This window comes from Vicugna pacos, chromosome 19 (genome assembly GCF_048564905.1).
Source record: "Vicugna pacos chromosome 19, VicPac4, whole genome shotgun sequence".
Lineage (NCBI taxonomy): Eukaryota > Metazoa > Chordata > Mammalia > Artiodactyla > Camelidae > Vicugna > Vicugna pacos.
In genome coordinates, this window is record NC_133005.1 from 36,357,933 (window position 1) to 36,371,048 (window position 13,116).

At 40.2% G+C, this 13,116-nt stretch overlaps 1 non-coding gene across 1 annotated transcript; it reads right to left on the bottom strand.

The window, feature by feature from the left end:
- Positions 1-9,571: 9,571 nt before the first annotated feature.
- On the bottom strand, positions 9,572-9,678 carry LOC140687515 (U6 spliceosomal RNA). The gene has a single exon (XR_012061909.1). It is a non-coding gene; the product is annotated as a U6 spliceosomal RNA (small nuclear RNA).
- Positions 9,679-13,116: the final 3,438 nt, after the last annotated feature.

Sequence of the window (13,116 nt, forward strand, 5' to 3'; positions counted from 1 at the left end):
TTAGCGTAGTGTTTTCCAGGTTCATCCATGTTGTAGCATGTATCAGCGCCTCGTTCCTTCTTCTTGACAACTAATATTCCATTGCATAGATATATTTACTGCATTTTGTTTATCCTTCATCAGCTGATGGGCATTTGGGTTGTTTCCATTTGTGGCTATCATAAATAATGCTGCTATGAACTTTCACGCATAAGTTTTTATGTGGATAGATGTTTTAAATTCTCTTGGGTATATATATATCCAGAAGTGAAATTTTTGGACCACATAATAACTCTATGTTTAACTTTGTGAGGAATTGCCAAACTGTTTTCTAAAGGGGTTGCACCCTTTTATATTCCCATCAAATATGTATGAAGGTTTCAGTTTCTCCACACTCTTGCTGACAGTTCTTACTGTCAGTTTCTTTTTTGATTATGGCCATTTTAGTGGGTGTGAAGTGATAGTTCCTGTGGCTTTTATTTACATTTCCCTAAGGATTAGTGATGTTGAGCATCCCTTTGCCTTTTTGCCCTCAGCCTCTAATAGGCTGTTTCTGATCTTTCAAGTTTTAGAGTGAAGGGCATCTCCCCATAGAGGCCTTCACTACGTCTTGCATGTAACATTCACTGCAGGTGCCATTAGTATCATTCCGTATTTCCAGTTCTTCTCCTTTTCAGCACTTTATTTATTTTTTTTTAAATCTGACCACCAGCCTTTATTAAAAAGTCTTCCTAATGTAGCACCAAGGATGGTTAGGAGTGTTCTAAAGCCAAAGTTTAAGTGGATCAGAACATGTTACCTAAATTGTCTTGGTGAGCACATCCAGTCCTATGGCTCTAATACCATCTATATGCTGAAGACTGTCAAATTTCTATGTCCATCATTTCTCACCTGGAGTTTCATAATAGCCTCCTAATTGATCTCCCAGCTATTACACTTTAAAAAATTTTTTTATTGATTTATAATCATTTTACAATGTTGTGTCAAATTCCAGTGTAGAGCATAATTTTTCAGTTATACATGAACATATATATATATTCATTGTCACATTTTTTTCTCTGTGAGCTACCATAAGATCTTGTATATATTTCCCTGTGCTATACAGTATAATCTTGTTTATCTCTTCTACATTTTGAAATCCCAGTCTATCCCTTCCCACCCCCTGCCCCCTTGGCAACCACAAGTTTGTATTCTATGTCTATGAGTCTGTTTCTGTTTTGTATTTATGCTTTGTTTGTTTGTTTGTTTGTTCAGATTCCACATATGAGCAATCTCATATGGTATTTTTCTTTCTCTTTCTGGCTTACTTCACTTAGAATGACATTCTCCAGGAGCATCCATGTTGCTGCAAATGGCATTATGTTGTCGGCTTTTATGGCTGAATAGTATTCCATTGTGTAAATATACCACATCTTCTTTATCCAGTCATCTGTTGATGGACATCTAGGCTGTTTCCATGTCTTGGCTATTGTAAATAGTGCTGCTATGAACACTGAGGTGCAGGTGTCATTTTGAAGTAGGGTTCTTTCTGGATATATGCCCAGGAGCGGGATTACTGGGTCATATGGTAAGTCTATTTCATCTTTTGAGGAATCTCCATACTGTTTTCCACAGTGGCTGCACCAAACTGCATTCCCACCAGCAGTGTAGGAGGGTTCCCTTTTCTCCACAGCCTCTCCAGCATTTGTCATTTGTGGATTTTTGAATGATGGCCATTCTGACTGGTGTGAGGTGATACCTCATTGTAGTTTTGATTTGCTCTCCTTTTCAGTACTTTAGATAAGACCGTACTTTCCTGTCTGTCCCCTTGATGTTGAGTGTGGCTGTATGACTTGATTTGACCAATAAAACATGAACAGAAGTGATATGTGTTGTTTCTGAATAAAAGAGCTAAGAGGCAGTTCACTTGTCATATTTCTCAAACTGGTGATCCTAATGTTTTTCTGATGAGTTTGGCAGCTGTTCAAAAATTTAAACAGAGAGTTAACATATGACCCAATAATTCTTTTCCTAGTACCCAAGAGAATTGAACACATATGTCCACACAAAAACTTGTACATGTATTTTCACAGCAGCATTATTCATGATAGCCAAAGAAACTGGAAGCAACCCAAATGCCCATTAACTGATGAATGGATAAATGAAGTCTGGCATATCTATACAATGGAATATTATTCAGCCATGTATAAAAGAATGAAATACTGGTACATGCTACAATGGATGAACCTGGACGACATGCTAAGTGAAAGAAGCCAGTCAAAGATCATATAATTATATGAACTGTCCAGGAGAGACAAAAAGTAGATTAGTGGCTGCCTAGGGCTGGGGTGTGTGGGGGAGGATTTCTAAGAAATCTTCATTTTGGTGCCTCTTTCCCCACCTCCGGTTCTCAGCTTTGGAACAGTTCCTCTTATCAACATGCCTTCTTTTCTCATCTCACTTATTATCTATTTGTACTGGTATTACAACCCTCCAAGGGTATGACCTTGGACAAATTCCTTTATCTCCCTGTGCCTCAGTTTCTTCAGCTGTAAAATGGAGCTATGAGAGCACCATTAGGAAGGTTACACTTCAAATTCATGAGCCAAGAGGAGAGTAGGAATGAGATGGCAATATCTTCAGTGTCTAGAACAGTCTGGAACAAAGTAGGAGCTCTATAGATATTTGTGGAATTAATGAAAACACTATGTTGGCAAACTGATCTTGAGTTGGTACCACCATTCAGTAGTAGAACACTGCTCAACACTAATTACTGAGAACATCCACCTTGACTCTCTGAAAATAAAATCAGTTAGAAGCTCTCTGCCTTGAATTGGAGGGGGGAAACTTGGTACTCCTAAATACATCTAAAGTTCTGGGATTGATGTTAGACTCCCAAGGAGAAAAAGGAAGAAATCATTTTTCCTTTTTTCCAGTCTGTTCTTTGTAGACTTTTGTTTGGAGAAGAGATAAGAAATTAGGTGGGGATGGTAAGGAGTAGGAGTGGGACTGACAGTCAAAATGAATTTTACAAGCAAATGCAGCAAATCTCTAAAGCTCCCAACATCTTTGACCTCCAAGGATCTCGAGGATTTGCTCATTCTTGGGCAAGGTTGTTAGGATTTCCACATCTACCCAGATCTTATCAATTGCAAATCATTTTGGGGAATTAAGATGTGAAGGCAGCCTGGATTTGGCTCCATCTAATAAATATTTAATGAGGCTTAAGCCCATGGGGCACCCTGCGTGGTGCAGGGAGCAGCACAGCACTCATGGAACACAGTCTGGTGGCACCAGGATGGAGGCAAGTAGACATAAGTCAGTGTAAAACATGCCTCGTGCCATGACAAGTCCAAATAGATCGTCCTGGCATTCTGGGGAGAAAGAGATCTTATCTGTAGGTGGAGAGAGCAATAATAGGGTTGCTAAAGGAAGCAGCACTTCCAGGGAAGTTTTATTTCCTGGGGAACATTGCACAAGCCCTCCTGGGAGCAGATGTACTTCTTTGACTACTTCCTTGTTCTCAGTATGACTTTACCATTTGTTTTATTCATACCATTTCTTTTAATCATATTCAAATTCACATTTTTCCCCCTCAAATTGAAAAGAGTAACAAAGCTCCTCCCACCTTCCTGGTGACAAATATATGGTTGTTGTTGTTACTGTTTTTATCAAGTATCACGGAAAACTATAAAGAAGTAATTAAAAATCACCCATAATTTTACCTACCAGAGATAAATTGTGGTGTATGTGCCTCTTAACTGTGACAGATTTCCCACTGCTCTCAATGGCTCTTATCCACTTCTTCCACAGCAGTAGAACTCTAGAATTTTAGTTGGGCATATGGCTACTCTGGATAAAACTTGTTTTTCCCAGGATCTTTGCAGGCAGGTGTGCCCACAGACTAATTTCTGGCCAATGGGATGGAAATAGAAGTCCGGGAAGTGTGATTAAGGGTAGGATATGAGCTCTTCTTTCCCTGCCCCTTCCTTTATGCTTGCTGGAATGAGGCCTGATGGCTGGAGGTTCAGCAGCAATTTTGGACAATTGTGGTGGAAGCCATGTGATGATGATATGGAACAAAAGGACAGAAGGAGCCTGGGTCCCTGATTACTTTGTGAAACCACCCTATTTGCCCTTTTATCCAAAAGAGAACTCAGCATTGAATTTATTTGATTCAGTCCCTATTTACCAAGTTTGTCAGTAAATCCAGTGTCAGCTCTTCTTAGGGGCTTTCTCCCATTACTTGGAATCATGCAAAACCAACCAACCAACCAACCAACCAACCAACCAACCAAGGTTCCCACAATACAAGAAAACTCAGGATGGCCGAGTTTAGTTTTCCACTCATGATCACTGCTGAGTTGCTCAGAGACCAAGTCCAAGACCAAGTTCCAACAAAGTCAGAAGACTCCGCTGTCAGTATCCACTTCCCCCGTGCAAACCGTGGCCACACACAAACCCTTATCAAGGGACTTGCTGACTCCCTGGTGCTACAGGAATGAGAGATGGAGGTCTTGAATATTCAGAAACTCAGCACCCTCTGTCCTCCCAGTCCTCCTGAAGTGAATGTCTGTTATTCTTTACTGCCCAATATCTTTGGATTCCTTCATATCCCAGTGTTTGGGAATATCCCACCTCATCAATTCATGCTTCTCTAAGACTGAGACTGTGGGAGCCCATGATTGGGTTAACAAGTTGTAACAATCCCAGCCACTTATCTCCTTAAAGAAGATGTGCTTAGTACCTGCCTTGAGGTTTTAGCAATGACTCAGGCCCCCAGCTATAAACGCTGGGCGTGCCTGCTGTTAGTCTTGTATCCCCAAAACAGCCTTGGGCTGGAATGGTAAGAAGCTGCAGACTCAGAGGTGAGAAGGCTGGTTAGCCAATGACGGGTAAGAACCCCTGAGGGGGCAACCTAAGACAGGCACAGCCCCCTGAGTCCAAGAAAATCTTGTCAAGCAGCTGATTCCCATGATAAGCTGAAAGGCTCAACACGATTATGATTCACCAAAAAGGGTCTTCTAACCTTGAGCCAAACACCAACAATAAACAAAGCCTTTGTACTCGTTGTGATCCCACCCTGTCCTTCCCTAAATTCCTGCTTTGACTGTACTCAATAAATATGAGAGATTTGAGAGGCTCGGGGAGTTGGCTCCCAACTCCCTCTCACTCTCTTGACTTTTCCCCAGAGTCTTGAGTAATTCATTCCGTCTCGGTGGGACTTCTGCTGGCCAGAACCTACAACTGGTGACGAACCCACATGAGACTAGATCACCAGTCTCAGGATCTTTGCAGCTGAAGTTCAGGCTTGTGATCTAAGCTCCAACAATCAGGGAATCAGTGCTTGTCTTCCATGGGAAGCAGAGAACCATTCAGAGTCTACTATAGCCAGCATGGCGGCAGAGACTCTCAGCTTCACAGGCAGCAAGGGGTCTCTGGTCCTGTAGTCAATGGACAAATCATGATGTCTAGAACCAGCAGTGACCTCAGTGGTACCTCAACCAAAGGAGATCTGTGGAGCAATTTGGCCATTGTTTCTGGATGTAGCCTTCAGGTCTGAAGATTCTTCCTTCCTTCCTCCTTTCCTCCCTCCCTCCCTTCCTTCCTTCCTTTGTTTCTCTCTCTCTCTCTCTCTCTCCCTCTCTCCCTCTCTCTCTCCCTCTCTCCCTCTCTCTCTCTCTATCTAGAGATATCTAGATAGATATATAGAAAAACAGAGAGACAGAGGAAGAGCAGGAGATGGAGGGAGATTTATTATACGGAGTTGGTTCACATAATTATGGATCTGGCAAGTCCAAAATCTGTACAGTGAATGTCCCTGTTTGAGTCTGAAGACTGGAAGTTGCTGTAGAATAAGGAGCTGATGTTCCAGTTTGGCTGAGGCCTTGAGGCAGGAGGAATTAATTCTCCCTTACTCAGGGAAGGGTCAGTCTTTTGTTCTATTCAGGCCTTCGGCTGATTGAATTAGGCTCCCTCATATCATGGATGGTAATCTGCTTTACTCAATCTAGTGACTGAAATGTTAATCTCACCCCAAAACACTCACAGAAATACCCAGAATAATGTTTGATCAAATATCTGGGCATCCTGTGGCCTGGTCAAGTTGACACATAAAATTAACTATCACACTGACCAAGAAACAACATTCTGGGACTAGATCAGTTGCTCATCTTCAACTCACAGCAGAAGCTTCCGTGTCTCTCCCATGTTAGAGAACCTCCATCCTGACATAAACATTAGGCCACACTCTTCTCGCAACTCTAAAGCCACACACCTCTATCACTTTTTCCTCTGGGTCTCTTCAGTTTAACCTTCCTTGATGGGCCTGAAGTCCAGTTTCCCCCTCTTTTCTTGGTGAGTCCACAGCAGCAAAAAGTACAAAACACCAACTGTTTTCCTAATAATTCATCCGTATTGCAGATACAAAAATGGAATCTTATCACACATATTGTTTTATAATCTGCTTTCTTAAGATATTATAGATACTATTCCATGTTAGTATAAATGAAGCTACATATTTTTTAATGGCTAAGGTTTTTCCTTGTAAGCATGTACCACAATTGAGTGACTATTTCTTTATTGTTATACAGTAGGGTCATTTACAAGTTTTTCACCATTACAGATAGTGCTTTGATATACATATGATTTTGTATACTTGTCTGAATATATACTTTTTGGCTTATGTATCAGTCAAAATTCAGTTATGATACATAAACTATACCAGTCATCTTACTAGAGAAAATTTAACGTAAAGAATTGTTTAAGACCACAAATAGCCAAGGCAATCTTGAGAAAGGACAAAGTTGGAGGCATCATCGTTCCTGATTTTAAACTCTATTACAAAGCCATAGTAATCAAAACAGTATGGTATTGGCATAAAAAAGACAGATAGCTCAATGGGACAGAAAAAGAGTCCAGAAATAAACCCACACATATATGGTCAATTGATGACAAAGGAACCAAGAACATACATTGGGGAAGGGGCAATCTCTTTAATAAACCATGTTGGGAAAACAGAGCATACACATGCAAAAGAATAAAACGGGACCACTATCTCACACCATACACAAATATTAACTCAAAATGGATTAACAACTTGAATATAAGACTTAGAACCATAAAAACCCTAGAAGAAAACATAGGTGGTAAGATCCTTGACATCAGTCTTGGTGGTGAGTTTTTAGATTTGACACTAAAAGCAAAGGCAACAAAAGCAAAAATAAACATGTGGGACCACATCAAACTAAAAAGCTGCTGCATAGCAAAGAAAACCATCAACAAAACGAAAATTCAACCTACTGAATGCGAGAAAATATTTGCAAATCATATATCTGATAAGGGACTAAGATTCAAAATATATACAGAACTCAAATGATTCAACAGCCAAAACAAACAAACAAACAAACAAAAAAAACCCCAAACAATCTGATTGAAAAATTGGCAGATGATCTGAACAGACATTTTCGAAAGACACAGATATGGCCAACAGGTACATGAAAAGGAGTTTAACATTAAAAATCATCAGGAAAATGCAAATCAAAACCAAAATGAGATATATAAATCTGTTAGAATGGCTATCATCATAAAGACAGAAATAACAAGTGCTGGTGAGGCTGTGGAGAAAAAGCAACACTTGTGCACTGCTGGTGGGAATGTAAATTGGTGTAGCCACTTTGGAAAGAAGCATGGAGGTTCCTCAAAATATTAAAAATAGAACTACCACATGATCCAGCAATTCTACTTCTGGGTATTCATCCAAAGGAAATGAAAACAGTTAACTGTGGATGAAGACCAAATATATATGAGAAATACATTTTGGTCATCTGAATATCTAACTATTTATCTCTTGTAAATCACAATAGCGCATCTTCATAACACGTGTTGAGAACGTAAAAGGCAAAAAGAAACACTAAGTATTATGGAAGTAGTAATTGCAGGAAGCAGCCCAAGAGCTGGGGAAAGAAAAGGAAGAGGCTAGGATTATTAGAACTAAGAAGTTTAGAGAAGGGGTCTACACAGCTGAAGTTCAGATCTGCAAAGAGGCACCAAGTGGCCTGAGCCCAGAGGAAGTTTCCATGGGGCTGGGACCCAAACTACGGTGGAGTTGAGGCAGCATTGCTCAACTATCGCTGGTGCTCTGGGTGGGTACAGTCAGTGAAGCTGGGTCCATGAGTGTTAAAAAGAAAAACAAAAAACTACAGACTAGAATTAACTTCAAACTGGAAAGAATGGCCACCTCCAGGGAGAAGAGCAATTAGAGTGACTCTCAGAAAATGTGAAGCAAACCAAAAGCAAGTCCTTTCTATCTTCTCCAGCTCTCCAGTCTCTCCCACACGCCCCCTACTGGCAGGTCCTGACGGAAGGCCAATAGCAAAGTATATACATATATTCATTTATGCAGTAACAACGCATATTCACTTAGTAATAAATGATATTATCAAGCACTTCAGATATGCCAAGTGCTGTTTTAAATCATGCCATCTAACAACTCTAAGAGGTAGGTGTTAGGCTATTGCTATTTTACAGGTGAGAAAACTGACGCACAGAGACATTAATTTGCCAAAGTCAAAACTAGTAAGAGGTGGAGCCAGGACTTCAACCTAGATAGCTACTTCTAGAAGCTGTGACCTCAACCACTCTGCCAAACTGTCTTGTTAGCAAATATTTATTGAACACCATCCCCGTGTGTGCCAGGCAGTGGAATAAAATGTTGAGCAAAAAACAGACCCAGTCCTCATGGAGCTGGTAATCTAGTGGGGGAGACTATTAATGAGCTCACTACAAATGAAAGTAAAGTTGAAACTGTACCTGATGTTCTGAAGGAGAACTGCATTGATCATGAGAGCCTTTTATTTAAAAAAAAAAAAAGTGGGTTTGAGATAGTTAGAAGAGGGAATAGGGCCAAACCCAGACCAAGGAGGGGCTTGGAGGCCCAGGAGGAGGAGGTTTTTCTTTATCTTAATAAACAATGGGAAGCTACGCAAGGATTTTCAGCAGGGCATTGGGGTTGGGAATTGTGAGCCAGACTGGATGCAGGGAGGCTGGTTATGAGCCTACTGTCCAGGTGAGAGGTAATGGTGGTGGTAGAGATGGAGAATTACAGAGGGTTATAAAATGCTTAGGGAATAAAATTAAGAGGATATGGTAATGATTTGGAGATTGGGGAGGGCGTATTGAGGAAGAGGGGAAAATCAAGGATGAGCAGTACTGTTATCCCCCAATGAGATGGGGGATGGAGAAGAGCTGTGACTGGACCAATATTTAGCCAGAAGACTACACAGATCTTAGAAATGACTGGATTTTTTTTTAAAGAGGGATAAAAATGTTTTAATTGTTGAAATACATTGGTAAATTGAGTGATTTTACATTGCAGTACCAAACGGATACACATGGTCACCATCAAATTAAGAACTTTCCAAATATCCCACTAACCGTCAGTGACAAGCCTGGAAAAGAGTGTGGAGTTAAGGCAATGAGATGCTCTGATCACACACAGGCAGAATGGGAGACTCAATGACTATGACGTACTTGTGGCTACATAAGCCTTTGACAAAAGAAAACAGGAGGTTAATCAAAATGTGCATATGGCGTGCAAATCTCAGTTCACTTTAAAAATATGGAACGCTTCACGAATTTGCGTGTCATCCTTGCGCAGGGGCCATGCTAATCTTCTCTGTATCGTTCCAATTTTAGTATATGTGCTGCCGAAGCGAGCACAGAAATGACTGGATATTGAGTGCTAAAGATGAAGATACTGTGTTTTCAAGGATATAACTCGATATAACTACACTATCAAAAATATTTGCCAGTAGCCACATGTGGCTATTTAAATTAACTAAAATAAAAACAGAAAATTCAATTCCTCAACTAGCAACATTACAAATGCTTGACAGGCACATGTGGCTAGCGGCTATCATACTGGATAGCACAGATATAAAACATTTTCATTGCTGCAAAAATTCTAATGGACAGTGTTAATCTAACAATTGGCATTTATTTGATGTTTTGCAATAAACGAAGTTTGTTCATCTCTATCTTTGTCTTTAATTCCATATGATGTGGTTTTCTAAGAGCTCAAGGCAGTGCTCTAAACACTGACATCTCCCATGTATTGTGTTGACCTCTAAGGCAGTGTGACTCAAAATGTGGACTGTGCCTGGTGCCCTTTTGTAAACCGTTCATTACGTGCCCAGGACACTCTAAGTACAGAAATTGAGAATAAACTTTCAGAAAGTTTTCCAGCAAGCTGACATTGCCACAACATCTGTATTGTATTTTTACAAAAGTACCAATCTGCAATGGAATTTTAAAATGCCGTTCCTTCACTACAGATTGTGCACATGCAGTACTACTCCAAGGCACAAGGATGAATTGGACATGATTCCTGCCCTCCGGAGCTCAGGGAAGAGTGGAGGGAGCCAGAGTTGACATAAGACTCAAATAGTTGAATTGCACAAACATTGACATACAGACTTGATAGACATCTGAAAAACGATTCGAAAACACACAAGGACATTCATTCACTCATTTGTTCATCAATGACTGAATGCCTACGGTGTACTAAGCACTAGGGAAATACCAGTGACTAGGACAGACAAGGCCCTCACTCTTGTGGCGCTCCTATCTATAAGGGCTATAAACACATTCACCAAATAAATAAATAAAATGATCTCAAAGAGTGCGAAGTGCTACAAGGAAAATAAAAGAGGGCTGACACACAGAGTGACTGTAAAATCGGTGCTGCTGATTTATGGGGTGGTGAGAGAAGGACTCGCCAAAGAGGTATCATTTGAGTTGAAATCTGAGGACAGGAAAGAGCCAGTCGAGAATTGAGGAGACAGAACAGCATTCCAGGGAGAAGGAACAGTCAGTGCCAAGGTCTTAAGGTATGAGTGAGACCGCCCTGTGTAAATAAGAAAGAGGCCAATGTAGCTGGAGTGCAGGGAACAAAGGGGAGAAAAGTAGCAGAAGCTGCAGAGTAGGCTTCTACCCGACAGGGGCTACACCGCATTGCCCATGAAGGAATCAGGATTTTATTCTAAGTGCAGTGTAAAGTTTAAGCAAGGGACCAAGGCAGTATGATTTAGGTTTTTAAAAGATCTCTCTGTTGTGTGGAGAATGGATTGAAGGGAGCCAAGGGCACAATCAGGGAGATCAGTGGGAGGCTGTTGCAGACACCCAGTTGTGAGGAAATAGGTGGTGGTGGCAGAGGTGAAGAGAAGTGGACAGAAGGTGAATCAGATGGAGCCTCTGCTGCACATTGTCTGGAGCAAGAGCGTTTACTTGGGATGATTGTATGGACATCAGGAGGCTGAGGAGGCCCCCATAACTGTATTAAAAATTTTGTATTTATGTGCTTATGAGGGTTTTTTTGTGTTTATGAGAGGCCATTATTATCTCTAGTTGAAGAGACATTGGTTACTCAGCCATAAAAAAGAATGAAATACTGCCATTTGCAGCAACGTGGATGGACCTAGAGAATATTATGCTTAGTGAAATACATCAGGCAGAGAAAGACAAATACTGTAGAATACCACTTATATGGGGAATTTTAAAATAATACAAGTGAATGTATAAGCAAAACAGAAACAGAATCACAGATAAAGTAAACAAACTGGTAGTTACCAAAGGGGAGAGGGAAGGGAGGAGGGACAAATTGGAGGTATGGGATTAACAGATACAAACTACTATATATCAAATAGGTAAGCAACAAGGACATACTATACAGCACAGGGAATTATACCCCTTATCTTATAATAACCTATAATGGAGTATAATCTGCAAAAATACTGAATCGCTATGCTATATACCTGAAACTAACACAATATTATAAATCAACTATACTTCAATTTAAAAAAAAGAAAATTAAAAAAAGAAACATTAGTCTAGACACTAACACTCAACTAAGTAGTAGGAATTCTTGTTTTTGTTTTTGTGGGGGAAGGTAATTACATTTATTTATTTATGTATGTATTTTTTAATGGAGGTACTGGGGGTTGAACCCAGGACCTCATGCATGCTAAGCATGTGCTCTACCACTGAGCTATACCCTCCCCCCACGTGGTAGGTGTTCTTTATTCACAAGACTGCATCTGATGCCAGAATATGAAACTCATCACCATCACAACCACTATTAAAAGATATCTGAGGCTGTAACAACAAATAAACAAACATGTTGGCAAGAATGTGGAGTAATTGAAACACTCAGACATTACTGGTAGGAATGTAAAACGGTGTAGCCACTGTGGAAAACATTTTGGTGGCTCCTCAAAAAGCTAAACATAAAGTTACCATATGACCCAGCAATTTCACTCTTAGGTATATACTCAAAATAATTGAAAACAGGAATTCAAATAGATCCATGCACACCAATGTTCATTACAGTATTATTTACAATAGCCAAAAGGCAGAAACAACTCAAGTGTCTATTGACGGATGAAATGGATAAACAAAATGTGGTAGATCCATCCCATAGAACATTATTCAGCCATAATGAAGTTCTAACACAAGCTACAAGATAGAACTTTGAAAACCCTATGCTAAGTATAATAAGCCAGACAAAAAAGAACAAATATTGTATATTTCAGTTTTCATGAAATATCTAGAACAGGCAAATTCAGAGAGACAGAAAGTAGATTAGAGGTTACCAAGAACTGGGGAAAGAGGAGAATGGGGAGTTATTGCTTAACAGTTAACAGGGCTTCTGTTTGAGCTCATGAAAAAGTCTGGGAAACATACAGTAATGATGGTTGTACAACATGGTGAGTGTACCAAACACCAATGAATGGTACACTTATAAATAGTTTTTAAAAACATGAATTTTTTGTGAGACAACTACAACTCTGTGGCAAGTAGAAAGTGCTGACATGGAAAGAGCAAACAGCTACGAAGGAAGATAGGTAGTCCAGGAAGACTTCATGTAGAGGGTGGTGCTTAGGGAAAGTTAAGTCAGTAAGATTTCCACAGGCAGAAAAGAGAGGAAAAGTTCCTGTTAAGCTGTGAGATCTACTTTCCTAGGGACCCTGGAGCCAATGCTTGGGTTATAATCCCTAAGTACGTGGTTCTGTGATCTTGGGAATGTCTATGTGCCTCAGTTTCTTCATCTGTAAAAGGGTGACAGTAATGGTACCATTTGCTAGGGTTGCCGTGAGGATT